Here is a 9937-nt window from a genome sequence, read left to right as displayed (position 1 = left end):
GGAACAGAACTGAATTTTCGTTTAATGATATACATTAAAAGAAAGCATTCAATTTATAAAATGAAGTAGAGTTGGAATAAGTAGTAGAATTATAGAGCTATTTAGTTAGGATCAACTATATCAAGAAAATTTAGTTTTCAACTTTTTAATTTACTGGAGTTCTAGTTTAGTGAGATTCATTTGTCTCTTTTAACCTTTTTTCCTTTTTATCTTTATTTTTATTTTTGCTATATGTGTCTTTATATAGATCCAACAATGACTATTTCTTTTCCCTGATGTTAAAGAATTCTGCTTCTATTTGACTTTCCCCAGGGTTAGGAAGAGTGATTTAGAATAAACTAAATTAGACTTGAATTCTCACACATTTCTGAAGATGTCAAAGTTTTAAATTGCTTACTTCTGAACAGGATTTGTGAAATTTTAACTTACTTACAGACTCTGCTTTGAGCAACAAAACACACCATGCTTAAAATCAAGCTCATTTGAAGAACACTGAAAGTAATGTCTGTGAGAAATGTTACTCAGATATCACTTTCTCTCAGAAATACCTCAATATGCTCAACATACCTGCCTGCAGAGCAGAAAACTCTTAACCCAAGCAAGTGAATGAAATTGATATTAGTCAGTGACTTTCCTTTGGGAGGAAGGTGGCCGTGTGAATGGGAGGTAAATGCGACAAGAGGTCTGTCTTTATATGTTTGTGGGGGTACTTTCAGCAGCTATACTTTCAGAAAGTCATTTCATTTATGACTCTTTTTTTTTTTGGTGGATGTTTCCATAAAATACTGACCTGGGTACATTTAATAGTCACATTTTTAGGAAAAAGCTGATCAGTTGGGAGTATGTTCACTTCTGTTGAAATGTAGCTGTTAAAAGCTTCATGTAGATCTTTTGAGAGGCCACATGTTAGAGTTTCTATTTTAAAATTTTCATGAAAGCTTTTATACTCTCCTGAGCATGCGGGATCTAAGTTTCTACTGAAGCGTGTAATTACTGGCAGTGACTTAGCACTCATCTTGTGGTGCCAAATAATGGCTAATGGAAGCAATGCCAGTAAGAGAAAATTAGCAAGCTGGAGAGAGCTGAGTAAGATAACTCAGTAAGTCTCATGCTCTGGCAAACTCTTCCACTATTGTGAGTAGCACAGAGAACTTTATTTACAAGAAATCCTTATGTAATCCCCAAGTGCTACCTGCGTCCTGGGTTCTTGTAATCTTCCAGGATGAGAATCAAGAGGGATCACTACAAAAAAGTTGAGGCAAGAGGCAAAGTTTTATTAAGCTTGTGCACAAGGGCATCAACACTGAGAAAGGACAGTTTGAAGTGGCTTCTGGGGAAAAGTCGGAGCAGGGTTTTAAATGTAGCGACGAGGGCTATTTCTAGGCGTGTAAATGCGGACGTTTCTTGGCGCCTGTGCAGTGTGACTACATGCTTCTTCATGTCTCGCATGTCTCATTAGCATGTAAATCTCCACCCCTGGGCATGATTTAAATTAAAGAAAAGTCACCTTAGAAACACTCTTGGGCCCTACTGTGCGTGCGCGGGGATAGGCGCAAGTGCCTAGTTGCTGGGGGGGATCCTTGCAGCTTGCCTCCCAAGGCTCTTTGATGCCAGTTGTTGGTACCCTAGGGAGGATATTCTTGTGAAACTATCAGGTTCCCGCGGCTGACCTTTCTCAACACCAGGAAGTTGCCCTACTGTCTCACAAGGTAAAAAATTGGCTTTATTAAGTGATTCATGAATCAGGCAGCATCCTGTCTAGCAACCAGAAAGGCTCTCCCAGGGGTTGTACAAAACAGACATTTTATATGGGAGGAAGGGTGGGGTAAGGAAGTTATTAGCAAAAGAAAAGAATTATTTTTGGACTGGGACATCTTTTCTTTGGGGGAGGAGACTGGAAGGGTTTTTATTATGCAGATCGCCTCTTTCAGTGGGTGAATTGGAGAGGGCCTCTGTGACAGATTTCTTTACTGGTGCTTTGTCAGCAAATACTAAACTGGTTGATTAAGACTACATTTCTGGAAGAGGTTGAAACTACAAATAGAGCAGATATTAAACCTAAGTTTGGTATCATGGGCTTTATGAGTGACATGATTTTGGGCCTGTGATTTTTCTCTTTAGTAACTGTTATCCTGAAGAGGGGTGGGGGAGTAGGACATCCTGAAGAGGAATATTTGGATAGAGGGGTGGGCTACAATTGGGTTATTAGGTGAGAAGTTGGTGGTGAGAGTCTCCAGGCATTTTGGTGGGAACAAGCTAGGGATAGAAAGGACCATGAAGGTAAGCAAGGCAGATTTCATAATGATTCCAGGGGCCCTTCAGCCCAATATTAAAAAGTGCTAAACTATATTGCTTCTCCTTTGGTTAAAAATATTCTATCTATGTAATTCATTTAAACTTTGGATTCTGCATGAAGCCTTTTTGATAAGTTATTATTGTTTGCTCATATGCTTTAATGTGTCAACGTAAGAAACATTCAAATCTGTAGAGAATTTTAATGAGTCTGTTTGAGCTGAACTGCTGACAATTGCCAGGAAGCAAAAAATAAATTAAGGAAAACTGCATAGAATGGAAGTTTTGCAACTTATTTTATACATTAGAATCAAAGGAAGAGACATGAGGAGGGTTACATGAAATCCGTTGGTGGTGGATTAAGGGAGTGAGAGAAAACAAAGCAGGGAAATCTCTGGGATTGGATAGAAAGTAAAATGGAGACACATACTTTTTTTTTACATTGGTAAGTACAGGATAGTTAATAATTCACATTTGCAGCCATGACTTACTTTTAGTTAGGAGGTTTTTATTCAGACCATCTTATGTGGTTAATTTTGGTCTCAGAGTTTGTATGGCCTGTTATGCTGGCCTCTTCTGAGCTTGTCGGGTTTAGTATGTGGCCCCTTTTTTCACCCACAAATGTTTGATAGCTAGAATGGATAGATACTCTCTGAATCCTCCCTATTTTGAAATTTGTACAGATTGACACAGTCATAATTGTTGAATAATTCAAGGGGGAAACTATCTGATATTCTTTAGGTTGTCATGATTTTTAAGCCTTGCTATGGATGCATTTATACCTGAGCCAAATGGTCTCAATTAAGATTAAATTTTCAAGCAAAACATAGAAGCTATTTTCTCTGAATTAGTCCTAAATTTGTTATAATGAAATTGGCTATTTTAAGCATCTATAAAGCAGAATAAATTTTATGATAATAAATTAAATTACATAACCTAATGAATGTACTTCTTGGCACTTAGCAAGGTAAGTATTACGAGCTAAATAGCAAGAGCTGTGCATTTAATTGATAAAAGCACATTTATTACATTAGAAATACATAAAGTTACCCTGTAATGTCACTAGCACACAGAGTTCTGTCTCATTAATTCCAAAGAGATTGTGCAAGTTTTATGGTAATTTTAACAAATTAAATTTCTTGGTGTTTTAGTTTAGATTTTACAGTCTTCAACCTCACAAATACTAGCTTTGTAATAATTAATTGGTATTTAATCATCATATAACCAGTAAGATTATAATCTCTAAAAGTAGTTTCATTTCCCTTAAAATAAATGTTTATTTTAATTTAAGTTTTTTGCAAAGTAGTAGTGGAAGTTTTTATGCATGGGATAGTGAACTTAACCATTTTTCCCACCTGAGCAGGCTAGTAATATTTCAAGTCTAGCAAGGAATTTAGTTTTCATTCTTGCTGAAAATGCTCTGAAGTTTCATTTTCTTTCTAAAAAATATGTCCAAATTATGTACTTTCTTCCCTTGAGAATCTAAATAGGTTCATTATTTGATTTATGACATAACGAGTAAAAAGATAAAACTATGTGAAAACTAAGAGGTGTAATTCTAGTTTTGTGACATGTTTTAGACAATATTTTTAGCCCTCGATGAAAAGTAGCAAGAATCATACATATTTATTTATTTTTGATGTATCATTCTTTCCTAAATTTCCATAATGAGAAGAATCACCTGGGCTACCTGTTAAAAACAACAACAATGAAACACTTCCTGGGGCTTTCTTGAAGATTCTGATTATTGGTGTTAAGATGGGAATTTAGAATTTTTTATTTTTATCAGAGATCAGAGGTCTGAATAATTTAAATCACCAGGCTGGTAAACATTGTTCTTATATTAAGATGCAAAAAAAAAAAAAAAAAAGGGAAATTCAGAATTACTTATGCCAAATCAGGAGCATAGATCAGTGTCTCAACCTGATTGTATATTAGAAACACTCTTTTAAAATTTCTAATGGCCAAGGCACACCCAGACCAATTAAATCATAATCTCTGAAATGGGATCCAAGGGTCAGATTGAGTATTTGGGGAACTATATCATAGAAGTGAGTAAACACCATACCAAGTGGTTTCAGAAAATTTGAACAGATTTGAAAGTTTAAGACCAGGATGATAAGTATAAGAGAAAAAAATGCATGATTTTCAATGTGATAAATTTACAGAGTTACTATGAGAGAACATAGTCGAAAACTTTACCAAGTTAGGAATCTAAGGCAGTGGTTGTAAAACAAAGGTAAATTAGAATCACGTGGAGGGCTAGTTAAAACAGATATTGGATCCACCCCCAGAGTTTCTGATCAGTGGGTCTGGGCTAGGGCCTAAGATCTTGTATTTCTGATAAGTTCCAGGTGAAGCTGATACTGTTGAACAAGAGAGTACTCTTTGAGAACCAACGTACTAAGGGAAGAACGAGAGAGATCAAATGGGAGTATTGTGGGACCATAGTAAATTGAACCCAAGTCTGGGTAAGATGTTTGTCTGATAAATACCTCCTGCATGAGATTATAATGGAAATAGCTAGCTGTTATTAGAATGCCTGCTACGTGCTAGTCATTCAAAACATTTTATATTAAGTCATTTAATTCTTAAAATAATTCTACATGACTGATGTGCTAGTATAGCTTCTGTTTTACAGCTGCAGAAGTTGAAGCACAGGGAGGTTAAGAAAGTTGTCCAAGGAAATGCAGTTAGTCAATTATAGAGCTGGAATTTGGAGTCCAGGTGGTCTGGCTCTATGGTCCAAGGGAAGTGAAGTTAGACAAGATTTGTTCAAGCACTAGATGTTTGTCGCAGTCCTAGAACTCACTTGCTTTACCTCTTTCACCATGCCCTTAGGGAAAATATAGAGAAATATGTTAGGGAAATTAATATCTGTACAAGAAATTAATGTCAAAGGAAAGAAGGTAGCCAGATCCAGAAAAAATTTTATATTTGAAAGAGGAAGAAAAGGATCCGTTTAAGGAGTTTAAAATATTGCAGCTCAGTTGTGCCTTCCTGAAAGCATATGGAAATAGTAAAAAGGTAATAAAACCACTAGGGGCTTATCCTATTACTGTCAGAAAATATGTAGCATAAAAAAATGCTATTACGGACTGAAACATGCATACACTGAGGAATAACCATATCTGGAGAAGTTTTGGCTTTCTTTAGGCCAGGGGGCATACAAGCTTTGGCAACACAATTACAGTTTCAATTCATGAATTTGCAAGTGTGATTTTCAGTTAGAAAAACTTCCTCACGTTAATATTCTCTCAATCCACCATCAAATGTTTATCTACTATATGCTAGGCATCTATGCACTAGGATTCAGCAGTGAACAAGAACATGTTCTTGTTGGGGTGGTGCTTACATTCTAGTGAGAGGAATAGTAATAAACATAATAAGCTGCAATAAAATGTTTTAGAAGAAAACAAAGCAGGATAATGGAAATAGAGCATGGTAGGAATGATGGCAGTGTGTGTGAGAAGGTAGGTGAAGTAATATTTGCATATATAAAGCAGTCAGGTAAGTCTCTGATAAGTTGATAATTGAACAAAAACCTGAAATAAATAAAATGTGAGGGAAAAGGATAAATAAGGCCTTAGTCAAAGTCCTAAAACTAGCCACTAGGTTTCATAAAATGAAACAAAGTTACCCATGTCATGCTCAGTTGGGCCCAATGACAATATAATCCCTTTGCACCTGAAGAAACTAATGTCCACAGAGAAAAATTACCCAAAACTGATTGTAGGTAGGATTTCCTGAGGATAAGGCCCTCCTTCCCTATGGCTGGCAAGTGGACTTCATGGATTTCTTGCCAATGTAATTCCTGTGGGCTACAAATGGGTGCTAACTGGAATCGATATATATGTGTTTATACCAGGCTTTGCTTAATCTATAAGAGAAGGAACTGTAAAAATGCAGTTAAAAGTTTTGAACAGAAAATTCTCTGTCAACTTGATCTACCAGGCTGTTTATTTTCATCAACGAAAACATTTTACAGCTACTAAAATAAAAGAAAGAACAAGAAAATATGACATTACATGAACATATATTCTTTGACTCCCTGAACTGTATTCTCATTAAAAGTTAGAGTGAACAATTAAAACTTTTTAATAATAAAATAGGTGGTCAGGAGTTTGAAAGGCTGGCTTAGTCAATTAAATACACTGAATGTAAGAGAGGAAGGTGAGAATCACACACACACACACACACACACACACACACACACAGAGTTGTTGGTTTTGTCTAATCTGCTTATTCTGGCACCAGAATCAAATTTACACATACTAGTAGAGAAAGATATCAATGCTAAGACATGCAATCCCAGCCATTAACTTTGGGCACATTGCTAAAGATACTTTGGGAGTAGGGCATAACTTTTTGCCATAAAACTAACTTAGGGTTAAATGTGAATGAAGTCCTATTTGTAAATGGCAAAGCTATCTGTGATCCTTTATCTGAAAGATTCTATGATATCTTCCTGGGAATGAGACATAAGAGAGACATTGGCAAGTCTGCTGTTATTGTTTGCTTTATGGGTAAGCACTGGATTCAAATCAGAGAACCATACCATGGTGGGGAGGGTATGGCTGAAACATATACTAAAAGGAAAGGTGGAGATAGTCAAATGGGAAGGGCACCCAGAAAGGGATGCAATAATAATATTCCCAAAAGAGAGATTTAGATCAAGAAAACAATACTCTTAGCCACCTCTCTCAGATCTCATGATGATTATTGGCTGATGTTGGGAAAAGCCACTTGAATTTGTTTGTGCATAGGAGAGAAATGGATGCCTGCTGATTTAAAAATTCTACTTCATAATGAAATTCTCTCTGTCAAATTAACTTCTTGGAAGCTAGCTGGAGCCACAGTTTGACTCACAACTTGCATCCTTTATTTATCACTTTTTTTTTTATGGTATTCTGAAAGAAATAGTGCCATAAATTGAAAGGGAGACTATTAATCAAATTTAAAAATACTTAAAATAAAGGAAATCATGCAGGCCAGATTCTCTGACTATAACAGAATCGTTAGAAATGAATAAAAATAAAATAACCAGGAAATCCCCAAATATTTGGAAACTAAAATATCCAATGTCAACAATATATGTGATGGCTCATTATTTGTACCCATATGTGACGATTTCTAAGGCGTTTTAGGAGGATTCAGTAACTAGGACAGTCTGGAATATGAAGATCCATAATTATGATTAAAACAACCTGCTAACTTCTATTTCTGGCCAAATTTGAATAACCTTACCACACTGACCCTCCAGCATAAACAATTATAAAAGCAGACAAAATATATAAAACTGGTACTTTAACACATTCAACAAAATGTAGTGCAGTGATGTGATGCAAGAAAGGAAAATAAGCAAGATGAACCCTGTGATTGCCCTTTCTGCTGGGATGCTCTTCTTCAAAGTGTGTGTGTGTGTGTGTGTGTGTGTGTGTGTGTGTGTGTGTGTGTGTGTTGGGGGAGGGGTATTGGGACTCAAGCACAATACAATGGTCTTGCTGAGTTGAGAAGACAGAGACTGGAGTCCAGTGAGACTGACCAGAATGTGCAGAGCAGAGCACTGCAGAGGAAGGAGCTACGTAGAGAAGATCTTCTTTGAATCTGTGACAGAATACTAATCTGGGCATGCATAATTGAAACTGTATGAGGCCAAGTCCAAACTCTTAAGGAGATGTAATTTAAATAATTCCTAGAATTTACATAAGATTAAGAGATGTTCATGTTATGGCCAGCCAGATTGGAAAAACCTACCTGAACACTTAGAGTGTTTAATAAAGATCCTGGAAAAATCAAGGCTCACTAGTAGTAAAAAGACCTAGAGTAACTAATATATCTGACTTGTCCTGACAAAGTTTAAAGACAAACCTCAAAAGGATAAAACTGACCCATACGTTATTTGACTACCTCCCTATAAAGTTCAACACTCTTTACAGAAAGACAATAAAAACCTGAATAAAGTTAAAAATTTTTACCTTCTCATGGGAAACAGGCTCGAAAGCAATAGAATAACATTCTTAAAGTGCTGGTGAAACAAAACAAAATAAAACAAACAAAACACATTGTTAACCTACATACATATCTCTATCCACTGAGAATATCCTTAATAAATGAAGACAAAATGAAAATATTTTCAGACAAGCAGAAGTTTCGAGATTTTTTTGGCAGAGGATCCGCATTAAAAACGTCAATGGAAATTACTCAGGCAGAGGAAAATGATACCAGGTAAATATTTAGATCCATAAAAAGAACTGGATGACAGAAATTATTATTATGTGGGTAAATTTTAAGAACACATTTTCTACATTCAAAATTTCTTAAAAATATAATTTACTTTTAAATGATATAATAGCAACTATCAATGAAAGCAACTACAGCACTGAATAAAATATATGCCATACCCATATCCAATGAAAGAAATTCTAGGAGAGTTTAGGAGTCTTTAATTTCTTTGGTACTCTACAGTTGGAACTATTAATTGTATATTATTATAGGGAGGTGTTTATAATCAAAAGTGGGGATCTCTATGTTATTGGTTTAAAAAAAATTATTTGAGTGTCATTAAGTATTTGTTTAGCTGAGGTTTATAAATTTTTTTCTATAAATAGCCAGATAGTACTATTTTAGGTTTTGAAGTCAATTCATATTTGGTTAGATTATTCAAATCTTTCATATGCAGTCATAGACATGTGTAAATGAATGAACAGAGCCAAATTAGTTTACCAGTTTCTGGATCTCAGGATATATCCTGTGAAGAATTTTATTAGGCAAAGAGTTGTATACAGTAGAGTTAATAAATCAATGAGGGGATTAATTTTTAAAAAATATTTTATAGGATCACTTCTCAGTCTTTTGGCTGAGATCAAGTGTAAAAATAATTTATAGGTAGTTATTTTAATTTTCATATCTTATATTAATATCTTCTGAAGTTACTGGGGGCATCTATAGCTGGTTTTTATTGTTTCAACTGACTTTCACTCACAGTGGCTTCTTTCTTTGTTTATTCGTTAAGTTTTGATAGTGAACTAAACTTAATTTGAAGGAATTTGGAACCTGGATTAAAGTTATATTTCCACGGATGATTTACATTTGCTTCTCCTAGGTACCAGGTATGCAAAGAATCTGAGTCCATTTTAATTTTTCAGCTTCAGGTTTTCCCAATGGTAGTGTTCATGAGCCCCAGAGTCAGAGTAGGTTTATGATGGCAAATATTCAGGGGAAATTTTACCACCACCACCTCCATCATCATCATCATCATCAAGCTTTCCCATCCAGAGTCCTATTAAATATGGGTAAGTTACTTATCTTTTCTCTTTACTGCTAGATGGGATTTTTCTAGCCACTTTTTTCACTAAATGGATTTAAGTTCAGCAGCTCCATTTTGCACAGTCTCAAAGCCTAGTCTTCTGATCCTCATATAGCTAGCTCCTAATTTCCACATTCTTCAAAGAACTTTATCAGTAATAAGTTATGAGTGTCTATCTCTCAGTTGCTTTTGAATCTGTTTTTATGATACTGGTATAATTTATTAGGCCTCCTAAAAGTCTAACACTATTAATATTATGAACCCTGTCATAATAAAAAAATATTATGTCATATATATATACAAGTGCATAAAATCTTAGATGATGCACAGATCCCC

General features: G+C 35.3%; 1 long non-coding RNA gene across 3 annotated transcripts in view; it reads left to right on the top strand.

Annotated features, from left to right (window-relative positions):
- The first annotated feature begins 1751 nt into the window (after positions 1–1751).
- Positions 1752–9937, top strand: part of LOC118601641 — a 153259-nt gene continuing 145073 nt past the window's right edge. For 2 of the 3 annotated variants that reach the window (XR_004950429.1, XR_004950428.1), the window contains exon 1: positions 1752–9587. This is a non-coding gene — a long non-coding RNA (uncharacterized LOC118601641). The remainder of the gene's footprint in view (positions 9588–9937) is intronic. The other variant, XR_004950430.1, reaches the window with a different exon arrangement.

This window comes from Rousettus aegyptiacus, unplaced genomic scaffold (genome assembly GCF_014176215.1).
Source record: "Rousettus aegyptiacus isolate mRouAeg1 unplaced genomic scaffold, mRouAeg1.p scaffold_m13_p_4, whole genome shotgun sequence".
NCBI lineage: Eukaryota > Metazoa > Chordata > Mammalia > Chiroptera > Pteropodidae > Rousettus > Rousettus aegyptiacus.
Note: the sequence above shows the minus strand (reverse complement) of the source record. Positions and strands in the feature narration are given on the sequence as shown.